This window comes from Xiphophorus couchianus, chromosome 11 (genome assembly GCF_001444195.1).
Source record: "Xiphophorus couchianus chromosome 11, X_couchianus-1.0, whole genome shotgun sequence".
NCBI lineage: Eukaryota > Metazoa > Chordata > Actinopteri > Cyprinodontiformes > Poeciliidae > Xiphophorus > Xiphophorus couchianus.
In genome coordinates, this window is record NC_040238.1 from 22,938,504 (window position 1) to 22,951,686 (window position 13,183).

General features: G+C 40.2%; 1 protein-coding gene across 4 annotated transcripts in view; it reads left to right on the forward strand.

Annotated features, from left to right (window-relative positions):
• Positions 1 to 398: 398 nt before the first annotated feature.
• Positions 399 to 13,183, forward strand: part of gabra3 (gamma-aminobutyric acid type A receptor subunit alpha3) — a 124,016-nt gene continuing 111,231 nt past the window's right edge. Inside the window, exon 1 of one of the 4 annotated variants that reach the window (XM_028030640.1) lies at positions 399 to 815. The gene's annotated coding sequence lies outside the window, so the exon portion shown is untranslated. The remainder of the gene's footprint in view (positions 816 to 13,183) is intronic. The other 3 variants (XM_028030639.1, XM_028030638.1, XM_028030636.1) reach the window with 3 other exon arrangements.

The following is a 13,183-nucleotide window of genomic DNA, read 5'->3' on the forward strand; positions in this document are numbered from 1 at the left end:
GGTTAGAGGTGCTGTTACCTCCTCCCTCATGAGGGCACCTTGGGCACAGGGAAACAAAAGTGAGGTGTCTCTCATATTTCCCCTCTCCTCGCTGTCCCCACTTTTTTTTTTTTTTTTCTTTTTGCCAGGATCTCTGATGAGATAGCAGCACCCCAAGGTCACGAAGTGGGGGATAATCAGCTCCCATTTCCTGCTGCATTGACTCAGATGAGATTACTTTATCACTGTCAGCAGCAGCTCTAAGGCTGGGCATCTCTGTCAGTCCAGGCTGAACCTTTGGGCACCTGCGTCAGAGCTCAGACCGCCAAAGCCCACGGAGTAAGTGGGCCCACTCACCGCCGTTTCACGTCTGAGAGGCTGCTGCTGCGCACAGGCGCACAACAAGGAGGAGGGAGGGTGGATGAGGGGGGTTAAGGGTCCTCTAGTTGTCGGGAGCATCAGTGACAAGCTGCTCGGTTAAACCCTCTCGCAGACGGTCCACTACCGTGTCCATGTGGGTTCTGATCGCCTTGACAAATCAGCGCCTCTAAACCAGCCCCCGGGTCCAGGGTTTGCCCCTCCTGTCCAGCACCAATCTGAGCAGGGAAGGAGGAGGGGGGCGGGAAGGTTAGTTTGAAGAGGGCAGAGCTTTGCGAAAGCACGCCAAATTATCCCCTATTTCAACCGCTGGAAAGAAAAAAAAAAGGGAGAAAAAAAAAGACCCAGTGGATGATAACAGTTGAGAGTGAAATCAGACGGATTAAGCGTCAGAACCTCATTAACTCCAATCCAAGGAGGGAGAAGAAACGGCAGGAACGCAACCCTCAGTGCTGCGGGTGAGATTCAGATTATTTTAATTAATTATTTTATTTATTTATTTTTTCAATGCTCGTCTTTACCTGTGCCGCTGAATGTCTCGTGTTTTTATTTATTTATTTATTTATTTTAAGAGTTTCGTTAACGTTCAGGTCCGAATGACAGCGGGAGACGTTTTCTGACGTCCTCGGCAGCGATGTTTCATTCAACATGCAACAACTGCTGTTCATGGAGCTACCGCAGTATAATTGATGGCTTAACAGGTCTCCGTGGCTAAAGTGGAGACGGTGCTGGACCGAGGATGCGGCGCTGCATGCGCACCCTGCCTGCTGCGTTTCGTTTGCGCTCGGGAAACAAGTAGTGTTAGAAAACGTGTCTCTCTTTTTTTTTTTACGTGTTAAATAATTGTTTCATCTGTTTGGTTGTTTTGCTTTGTGCTCTGATGGCAGCGGAATGCGACACTGTGGCTCGTGCGGGTAATTGTTACTTTCTGTTAATAGGCAATTAACGTAGCGCGCGTGACGTTCTTTTTCCTCTCTCTTTTTTTTTTTTTTTTTTTTTTTTTGGCTTTAATGTTGACAGAAAATAATAAAACACGAGCGCGTTCGTCCCAACTCCGGTCTCGTGCTTTGACCCCCGCGCGCCATGCAGCCCGTCAGAGAGGAGATGCCGCAACATGAGAGAAGACTGTTGAGCGGAGGCTAAGTTAACCTTGGAATAAAGCTCCCCACCCCTCGTTAAAGCTGTCTGCCCCCCCCCCCCCCCCCCCCCACCTCCTCTCCCTCACCCCAACCTTGCAACACTACCTCTCTTTAGCTCATACTTCTGACGTTTCTTTGCTCACAAGTTTGTTTGTTTTTTTATTACAAAAGACGCCTTAAAGAGAATTTCTTATTGATATACTTAAACGCATAATGACAAGAGACATGTCTGCTCCCTTCTTTACCTCTTGGGGTGCCTTTCCTTCGTTGCTGCCCCTGCATGGTGTGTGTTGTCACTGGACACAGAAGCAGCACGGCGCCCTGCTAGAATAATGTATTTGTAACATTAAGATCTGCCTTTAACATCCACTTGATGGCAGAAGCCGCCCCCCACCCCCCTCATAAAAACTATGTAGAAAATGGGTCAGCTAAGACAATGCAAACAAAGAACATGCCCTCATAACATTTAGACTGTCTTCCTGCTGTTGAAGCGGTCTTGATTTGCCAACTGACTCCAACACTGAAGCACATACATGCTTAAATGTCCATCTTAATGTTTCAAGCTGTTTGTGATAAAAGATTTTAATGTTTTCCATAAGCTCCGCAAAGAAAATCCTTAAATAGAGTCGTCTTTAATTAGCAGCTCACAATCAAAGATTAAGAAAATGCTAACCATTAATTAACTGCACTTTTCCAGTGGGGAAAACATTAAAGGATTAATATTATCAACAAAGTCACTTGTATTCCCTCAAACAGATTCGTTAAAATAAATGGAACTGTATGATGTTTTATTCATATTTACATATTTAAAGTTGATTAGGTATTTTAGAATCTTCCTGTTGGTGATTCATTACTTTCTTTCTCTCCTGGGGTACAAACACGATATTACAAAGAGGCCCACTATTCTAGGCACGGGTCACAGGCTGGTAGTGGAACCATATATTTATATCACACAGAGTTTGGTAAGGGAGGTAAAATATATCTTTATAGCTCACTGTTATAGCCCTGCAGCAAAGAGAGATCACAAAGTCTCCATACCAATCATTAGACACTATGTTCTTTGAGAGTGATGTAAGAAGATACATTTTTCTGTTCAGAGTGTGCTTTGGTCAGATTGGAATGATTGAGCGTTTTGGTCATAAACTCTGCAAGTGGGTTTGACGTCAAACAATGGACGAAGCTGTGGAAAAGCACCTCGTGTCTACTGTTAAACACGGCGGAGAGCCTGTGATGCTGTGGGCCGGTTTGCAAACATTTTGAATTAGCCAGAGATTTTTAATAATAAAAAAAAAAAGTTGGCGGACTCTACTAGTATGATGAATTATTGATCCATAGCAAGACAGAAATTATTCCGAGGACATAAACTAAAGTCCAGTAGAAAGCCAGTATTGTGAACTACAGAGAGAGGAGCATCAGAGAAAACCCAGGACATATAAAGTGACTGTGCAGAAAGAAACAGTCAGTGATTCATCTCTGTTTTTTGTCCTTACCTTTGGAAAAGTTACTGAAGTTGACTAAAAACTTCCTATTGGCTAAAAGGACTGTAAAAAATATTAATAAAGTTTCCCAATGATTGCCCCACTGGTTTTGTTATTATTATTATTTTTTAGGCTGCATACTACTGCAATTATTTTGTTATTACATGTTACAAGGCACCATGTACGCCTAAATTGTACTAAAGCTCAAAATGTAATATCATTATTGGCGGGAGCACTTAACTCTTTCCTCATAAGTGTCATTGCCACTTTCTAAATGAGTTTTCAGGTATTCAGATAGTTCTGCCCTCTAAACATCTTCTGTCTGAAAAACCTCCAAGAATGCTGCATGCAGAGGTTTCAAAATAGGTCGTTAAGTCCTTAAGGCTGCGGGTGACGTCACCGTGGCTTTTAATCATCACCTAATTTCAGTCTGAAGTGTACAGAGGTTAAAATGTAGCCCGCATATCAGAGGGAGCTACGTTATTGCTCAAATTTTAGCTTAATCTTTTTCCTGATTTTCAACCAGCCGGAGTCAGAGGCCACGTTCTCGTTTTAATTACTGGACACCGTCCAGTTTGAGGTTTTAGGAGAATTCCACCGCTTTTCCCGCTTGCAAATGTTTCAGGCAGTTTTTCCCTTGTGCAACTCTCCATTGTTGTTACCTCACCTTTCAGTGTGACAGAACACACAGCCGTATGGTGTTCCGCACGGCCAGCTCTCAGTCTGCACGAAACATGATGATCCTGGACTCATGAGTGTGACCACAACTAAATGGCTTAGCCAGTTTGGACATATGGAGCCCCCCCAAACCACCACCATGTTTTCCTTCACACTAAATTGTTGTGTGGGGAACAAGATGCTGTTCAGATTTCTTGCCCACTGCAAGCAAGCTAGCAGACTGAGCAGATCTTTCTGAAGCTGGAACATCACTCTATTAAAAAGATGGAAGGCTTTCAGGAAGATTTTTTTTTTAAAGTAACTATACCTCTTGAAGTTTTAGCATTTATCGACGAGTCACAACAAAACAACATCAATGTGTCTTATGGTGATTTTATGTGATGGCCCGGGCACAATGTGGTGCATAATGGTGAAAAGAAGCCGGTGTTCTGTCTATCAGTGCTACGTCGTCAGATTTTCCTACTGTAGCACGGATAGATAGCTATGTCTACCTGTCGGTGCTACGCGTCCAAAACTGCTACCGTCACTTTTACAAACCGTAAACTACAGCAGGCTGTGTTAATAACATCATTTAAGTGACGGGACTGAAGTGCAATCTTAGGAGTTATGCTCAGAATAGCATTGGAACGCTTTACATGAACAACAAAAACACAAAAATAGCACTTCATCATCAGAATATCCTACCTGCTTAAAATGAAAAGCTATCGCAGACGTCACAGCGTCACACCAGGGAAACAAATTACTGAAATCAAATTAAACACAGACATCTACAAATATAGTTCACTTAAACTCTTTTTTGCGCCTCAATACATTATATGACTTTATCAAATGCAGCACAGCCACAATGTGTCCACCGGATTGCACAGGTCACTGTGCATCTGAAATGATAGTATATGCTTAATATACACTAATATTACACCATAGACACAGCTTCAATCTCACATTGCTACCAACATGCTCTTTTTAGCACGGTTTAGTTAAAAAAAAAGAAAGAGACGAAACAAAACTTCCACAGGTAGGATGTTTTGATAAGAAATCTGCTGAGTAAGCAGTTTGTGACGTAGCATCAATGTGCGCATGCACACTACCACAAGGTGGGATGGATTCTTGCGTAGCACAGATTGCTAGAACACCAGTTTTCAACCTTTTTTTAAAAACAAAATAAAACAGAGACCCATGGCGACTCTGGAGGAGCAGCAGAGCTCAATAGCTCTGGAGGGAAACTGCATCCACATGAAATCTGCTAATCTTGATTTGCACCATAATCTTCTCTTATTATTATGCGACCTAGAGAGAACTAGCAGCTAACAACAACCAAGCAAGTGTTTTTTTTCCCTCTATATATGATAAGTATTTAATATTTTATTTGTATTAATTAAAAAACGTGTTTTATTTAGTGCTCAGTCTATGTAAAGCAGTTTTTAGTAACATGAGGTGATGAAACAGTAGTTGGAAGAAAGACATTCTTGAAAAAAATTTTACAACAAGCAATGTCGGGAAACACAGTAAACATGCATTAGAAGGTGTCCTAATAAGAGACTACTTTCGCCCCCCCCCCCCCAAACTCAGTTATAAAACATAGTGGTGGCAGCATTGTGCTGTGGGAATGCACATCTTCAGCAGGAACATGGATGTTGATCAGGGTTTATGGGATTGATGGAGCTAAATACATTGTATCCATGGAAGAAAACTTATTAGAGGCTGCAAAAGACTTGAGACGGGGTTACAGGTTTACCTTCCAGTGGGGAAATCGTCCAGAACAAAACATACAGAGAGATCTGCAATGGAAAGGTTTAGGTAAACATGTGGTCACACGTTAGAACAGGCCAGGCCAAGATCTGAATGATATTATGACTCTTCAAGCTTATGCTATTCTGCAATGAAGAATAATCAGAGATGTTTTGAGATGGACAAACCTGGGAGCCTAAAGGCAAAGGGAGGCTCTATTATGTGTCGACTCAGGGGAGAGAGCATATCTCTCAGATTTTTTTACATTTTCATAATAACCTGAACAGCCATTAACAATTCACTTTATACTTTGTCTTGGTCTATTACATAAAATCCAATTAAAATACAATGCAGTTTGTGGTTCCTACAGGACAAAATGCATTCATCTTTTAAGGGGAATGAATACTTTTTTTTTTTTTTTCCCCAGCCACTGTCATCTCTGTTCTTTGAAGTCGGTGCGCACGTGCAGTCAAACGAAATGTGGCAAAGACGGAGGCAGATTGTTGCCGGGGTTTGCATTTGCATTATTGTTCCTTCAGGCACATGGAGGCATGATGCAGTAAAAACCAAAGCATCTCAAGTGATTACAAAATAAATGAGAGTAATATCTTCCTCCGTGTTTGGGGAGAAAAAAAAAAAAAAAAACAGTTTTTTGTTGCTTCTTTGTGTGTCGGGTGTGCGCTTTTGGCTCTCAGAGCAAGACGATGTTATTACCATTCACTCCGCAAATGTCTGATGTTTGTGCTGAAAAAAGGCGAGAAGAGAGGAGGCTAGCTCGGAAGTCTCTATATGTGTCTCCGTCGTTCTGGTAAAGCAGGCGCTGGGCTAAATTAGCAGCAGCCTTTAAATGATTATGATAACAGTATGTAATTATGAGAGGCCCTGCATATACTGAACCACAATCACGTCAGTCATTGAACACTGAGCTCTGAGGGGAGATAACAGATGATGAGAGGTGGAACAAACCAAGATAAAAAGAAAGCTACGCAGAGTTTGTGCAGACAAAGAAGTGGAGATACAGAGGTGTTAAAAAGTATTAGCCCCCTTCCTGATTTTCTAATTTTTGCATGTTTGCCACACTTAAGTGTTTGACTGTTAGCCAATTTAAACATCAGTCATAGACGAGAAAAGTAAGCACAAACTGCAGCTTTTACATGAAGGTGTCTACTATTTAGAGAAAACAAATCTAAACCTACGTGGCCCTGTGTTAAAAAGTGTTTGCCCCTCCATGCTAAAACATAACTGTAGGTTTATCACACCTACATTCACTGTTTGTAGCCACAGCCAGCCCTGATTAATGCCACACTTGCTCTTAATTGAGACATCACTTAAATAGGACCTGCCTGACAAAATGTTACTGGCAGAAACACTGAAGACGACGACAGGAAGTAGTAGGAGGATGACGGTTTGTTTATGTTTCTTTGAACAGTTTGCAGCTGGCTCCAGCATGGCACAGTTCATAAAAAGTTGGGTGTTATTCAAAAGTGTTTTACCCATATGCCGCGTTTGTGGCCGTTCCCAAGGGTTTGCCTCTCCAACACCCAAGTACGATCGCAGAGAGGACTCATCGAAAAGGTTACAAAAGGCCCAACAATAACATCTAAAGAAGTGCCAGCCTCACTGGCCTCAGTTAAGGTCGGAGGTCATGCCTCCACCATAAGAAAGAGACTGGGTTTTTGAACTCTGCATGACAGTTCCAAAACCACTGCTGAGCAAAAGGAACATTGTTTTCATTTTTCGTGAACACATCTTGATAATCCCCAAGACCTTTGGGAAAACGTTCACTGGACTGATGGGACATAGACCTTTGGAAGGCATGTGTCCCATTACATCTGGTGTGAAAGTTAAACCACATATCAGAAAGAAAAAAAAAAACATAATACCAACAATAAAACATTGTTGCGGGACTTTGACTGTTTTGCTGATTCAGGACCTGGAAGAAAATGGAGCCATGAATTCCACTGAGGACCAAAACATCATAAAGAAGAACGTCTGACCATCTGTTCATGACCTCAAGATGAAACTGACGTGGGTTCTGCAGCAGGACAATGATCCAAAACACACCAGCAAGTCCACCTCTCAACAGCTGAAGCAAAACAAAATGACTTTGGAGTAGCCTAGTCAAAGTCCTCACCTGAATCCTTCTGACATGCTGCAGCACGACGTTATAGAGGCAGTTCATGCTGGAAAACTCCCCCAATGTGGCTAAATTACAACAATTCTGTGAAGATGGGATGGAGTGGGCAAAAATTCCTCCACAGCTGTAAATGACTCATCGCAAGTTTCTGCAAAACATTCGGTTGCAGTTGTTGCTAAGGGCGACCCAACCATTAGGTTTGGAAATTTCCCCTTAATAGCAAATACCTTCATTTAAAAACTGAACTTTGTGTTTGCTTGTGTTGTCTTGGATTATTATTGAAATTTCAATAACTTTTCCTTTTTTAATTTATTCTCCAACGGGCTCTGGTCTCAATGCTTTCAACATTTATGTTAAACAAATCATTCAATCTCTTTTCATATAGGAAGAATTAGCTCTGTATGCAAGCTGGTTAGTGTTGTCTTGACACAGTAGTTGCTTTATTCCTGGACAAATATTCTTCCAGGACTATAATTTCTGTAGTTTGTACAAAAACAGAAGAGTCTTGATCAGGAGGATTTTTTTTTTTTTTGAAGATGCACATCTCAACAAATTAGAGGAGGGATAAAAACAAACACGAGCAGAAATATCATCGTCTTGTTCCCCAGTGGCACGGTTTAACATATTCTTGTCATTTTTTGTTCTTCCCCCATTCTGTACTGAGATTTGGACCTTTTTCACGGTGGTGGGATTGCATTCTTCTGAACATGATGAAAGGGATGTAAATTTGAGGAACATTTTTGGGGATTTAGCGCCCTCGCTTTTAAATGAATTCATGAGCCCTCCCTCTCTAATATTAAGCGTTCTTAGAAGCCATTGTCAGCGCATCCAGCGCCTCACGCTGTGCGGTTCTTTAGAAGGAAGGCAGTGAGAAATCACAATCGCATAATGACTCGCTAAAAATAATAAATCCACAGTTAAATCCTTTACTCCGGTATTTTTAGAGTAACGTTTGAAACCTGCACGTCTGCGCTGTAGTTACAGTAGGGATTGATCTCATTATGTATTGATTTGTATGGGTAGCCATTTTTCTCCAAGTTAAATACATATTACACTGCAGGCTGAGGGAACATAATATTGCATTTTCCTTGCCCTGCATTAATTCTCCTTGAACTTTTTTACACTTTGTCAAACTACAACCAGTGATGTATAATGGTGCAAATTGTTTTACAGATAAAATCTGAAAAGTGTACTTTTGAAGGCAACTTGTTACATTTAGATTTATTTATCAATAACAGAGTAAAGGGGGGTAAATATGCTTGAAACCCCTTTTTCTTCCACGTCACAGTCTTGCGCTTCTTGTTGTTAGTCTTTCACATAAAATCTCATGAAAATCATCTCATTTTAGGGTTGTAATGTGACAGATTCGACAAAAAAAACTCAAGGGTTATGCGTTCTTTCACAAGACACTATGTGTCTTTTGTACTGTCTGAGCTTAAGGCCAATGGAAAAGTTTCCAAATGTCAGCCTTTCCAAGGAGACTACATCTTAATTTTAGGTCCAGCCGCACACCAGAGACAGAATGTCTGCAGGTCATGAGACACTTTGCAAATGTCAGACATCCGAGACCCGAAACAGTGTCGATGATGAATGCCGTATTTAAAACCGTAAAAAAAAACGCTGCCTTTCCCTAACTTGATTTTTTATTTATTTTTTGGCTGTGAGAACGGAATACAAATATTTGATATATGACTTACGATTAAAGCTGGCAGAGGACTAGAAGCAATTTTAGTTCCGCGAGGAAAGACGGCGCTTGGCTGTATTTTTCGCCGTGGATCCAGATAAGCTGGAAAAGATAGACTTAAAGGGTATTCTGCTGGACGGCGGATGCACTTTTCGTGACTCGGCATGCTTGGTTCATTTGCGAGTCGTGTGGATGAAAGGGTGGAGCACTAATGGGTTTTTTGGTGCAAGCATATATGGGTAATTAAAGCTTTCCACAGCCACTCCACATCTTGAAGATGACATTTTGTTTACTGTTCTGACCATGGAAAAGGTAACGAGCGCAAATGAAGGCGATAATTCACCGCTCCTTGGTGACTTTCATAAGTGTGATGATGCTCGTCTTTTCGTAAGACACTGTGGGCAAAACATCATTCACCAAGCTGTTGCCTTGGTAACCTGGTGAGTTTTCTTTCTTTTTTTTTTCGTCTTGGGCCAAAGATAGTGGAGGTTATTTGGAAGTCCTGAAGGGTTTCTGTAAGAGAAGAGAAACTTTAGCTGTCTTTATTTAATTTTGTATTGCAGCTGAGTAAATTGTGTGTGTCACTGGCTCCTGAGGGTGTCGCAATCTACAGCGTGAGCAATGCAATTATTTTCACTTCTTCTTGAGCGGGAAAACCGTGCGTCTGTCAAATCGACTAATGCGTTTTTTTTCTTTTTGTTATTCTGTGACCCAGAGTTCCTGAGCAAGTTAAAAAAAAAAATTAATAAAAGGCAGAAAACGTCATTGGGCTTTGTGTGATTGTGCTTTAGCAGTGTGAGCAGAATTCCTGTAGACGTTGCCTTCTCTGTCCTTAGAGGACATATCTTTTCATCAGAGTAAAACAATAACACCGCCCCCCCTTCACCCTCCCAGAGTTTCCTTTTTAAAGTAATTTGGAAAGGAAACACAGATGCAAGTATCCTGCAGGCATGTTTAAATTACTTCTCATCGCTTGGCCGTAAATGTTCCAGTTATGTAAAAAGCAGAAATTTGCACTTGGCTGTACACGTCAATATTTGTTTTAGCGTCTCAATTATTTCTTTTGCCTGTTATGTGGTCGTGAATAAAACATTTTGCGCTCCGGGCTGATGGTTCAACAAGACCAGCTATTGTCCGATTTATATTGGCACTGGCTGACAGATGTGACATTTAAAAGACTTGAGATGTCTTTATTTTTGTACAATTAGAAGTGATCCGTCTTTTCTAAGCTCAGATTGTAACGTAATACCACAGCGGAGGTTGCCAAGTCAACTGGCTTCAAAGGCTCAATCCTCTGGGCAGTATAGAGAAAAGGCAGCTTCCATAGACAACAGCAGGGATTGCTTAAGATTTATATCTACATTAAAACCAGAGAGACAAGAAGGTGGCAAAAGTGGCAAAGGTAAAGAACAAAGGTATTTTAACGCCAACAAAGAAGAAGCATATTTTTTTAACGTGATCTGCAGACATGCCTTTCAAAATGTCCTGTAAAAGTTGCAAAGAAAAAGGATAATATATGCAGAGTATTTCATGTACATCATGAGAAGTCTGTTCTTTCCTGCTCTCTCTTTATCAGCCTTCAGTCACTTTCTCATCTAGAGGAAGTCGCTCCACCTGTATTCAGCATAATTTGGTTAGACCTGAAGAAACCCCTCATTTGCTTTTAAGTAACCGTAGCAGTCTTTAAGGCATGAAGTTAAATATTAATGCCGTTCAATGCAGTCGCTACTGTCAGTCACAACCTCAAAAGTTGGCGTCTGATTAGTAGCTTCATGTCCATCAAAAATCCCAAATCGCCAAATTAATTTACACTTATTTAAGGTTGTTTAAAAGACAATAATAATAATAATTTGTAGCTTCTATTAAGGGTTATTTCTCATTCATAAAATTGAAAACACATTTCATGAGCAATCACATAACAGACACTGAACAGAAAGGCAATGAATTAAAGCTTTTGACTTTTACTTTGTTTAAACATGTTAGTTTTACAGCTAATTTTGGAGTTGGGAACACCTACAAGTTTAGGGTAGTGAAACTTCATCCATATGAAGAAACATGGATGGAATTAATTTCCATTCATACCACTTTTACCTTTGATATGGAATATTGTGTATGACGTGGAATACCAGATTATTTCACCCTTTAAGCTGATGTTCATAGTGGCAGGCCGACCCTATTGGTCACTGAAGCAGTAAGCTTTTTGTAATCAGCTTAGCTAATGTTAATTGCTTAATCGTTCAAAAAGTTTTGCTCATCTCCACGCAATTAATTAAAACCATCTGATCAAATGAGCTTCAAGTACAATGTTGAACTTGTCATGTATTTGCCCCACTGTTAAAATCTTTAGCAGGAGCAAATTAGTATTAAGAGGCAAATAAAAATTTCTGAAGACATGCGTACGGATTTAGACAGTTTTCCAGATAAGGAATGGTAAAGCTACGTATGTTTAGGTATGTTGTTATAACATGGTAGCTCTCTCGATACAACCCAGTCAAGCATGGTCATAAAAAGAGAGGGCTCTTCTGTAGTAACTCAAAGTGTTTGTCACTCTTTAGAAACAAATGCAGTAAAATTCACTGAAACAACATCCTAAACATTATTGTTGCTGAGTGAGTGAAGCAGAGCACAGTCAAAATACAACAGGTAATGGTGATAGAAGAACATGGGCGTCCAGGTGTCGAACGTAGAATTCTGCAAAAACTGGACAAATGAAATTTTGGAAAAAATAAACCGCATTTTTTTTCATAAGGTTTTACTTATAAAAATGCAGCCTGGATTGAATTATTCTGCGCTGTTTAAAGAACAGCTTTCCATTGCTTGTGACATCCCATACTCAATTCATTCCTTCATGTTGAACTTTGTTGTTTCTTGTATTCTGTACTTTGCGCATTATCTCAGATCTGTATTTTAGTGTTTTGTCTTTAGCATTTTTGGTTCAGAAAGATTGCTTTCTGAATACACAAATGTGTTGTTCCTTCATTTGTGTTAATCAGTCAGTAGTTCCTTTCCTTGAGTTCATTTCACCTGGTTTTCAAGTCATTTAATCTCCTCCCACACAGAGAAAAGCCAGACAGTTTTTATTACTTTCCTGCCAGATTCTTCTTTTTTCCGTATAGTCCTCCTTTTCACTATTGTTTTGTTTTTCCCTTCAGACTCTCTGATTTCTTTTTTCCAATAATCAAATATATCCGGAGAAGCATAATTTGGACGACACAAATTTAAAGAAAATGTATTGATCCCAATGGGAAATTTAATAAATAATACCAACTATACGGTTTTTTTTCCCTACTCCAAATGACAGAAAAACTTAAAGCATTTGTTTAATTTTACTCAGATTTGGCAAAAAGTTAGTAATTAAATAAGTTAAAAGTTCTGAATATATTGTAAACAAAATATGATGTTAAAGCAAAACTGACAAGATTTCAACTTGTTAACACTTCATCCATGAAGATATAGTTGAAGAACAACAACTGTATTGTCTTTTTAAATCTGTAGATCTGTTAAGCAGGTTAGCAGATTTTCTCTTTAACAATTCATGAAAAGTTATTTCAATATTCTTTGTGGGGTTTTTTTTTTTAATAAGCTGCAAAATGAGTTCCAGTAGAGGCTGTGGTGGTGGTGCGAAGTAAAAGGTTAACGGGGCTAATTCAGTTTACGTGACAGTCATTCTGTATACCCAGCAGAGTGGACTGCAATCTTTTTAAATTAACAGCAAATTTCTGCACAGAACCAGCAGCTCCTTCCTTCATAAGTAAATCCCCCCCTCCCCTCGGAGACGGCAGTATTTATAGTTATTTTATCAGACAGTCCCAGAGGATTGCAGGTATTTTAATGTGAGCAGCTTCTGGACACCTTCCTGCTGTCTCAGCCTACACCTTATTACTCGAGGTATAGCACAGAGACATTTATTTCACAGAGATTATTTTCCATCCACTATGCTGCACCGTCATGATCGAACCTAGTGCAAGTGTCGTCAGTCATT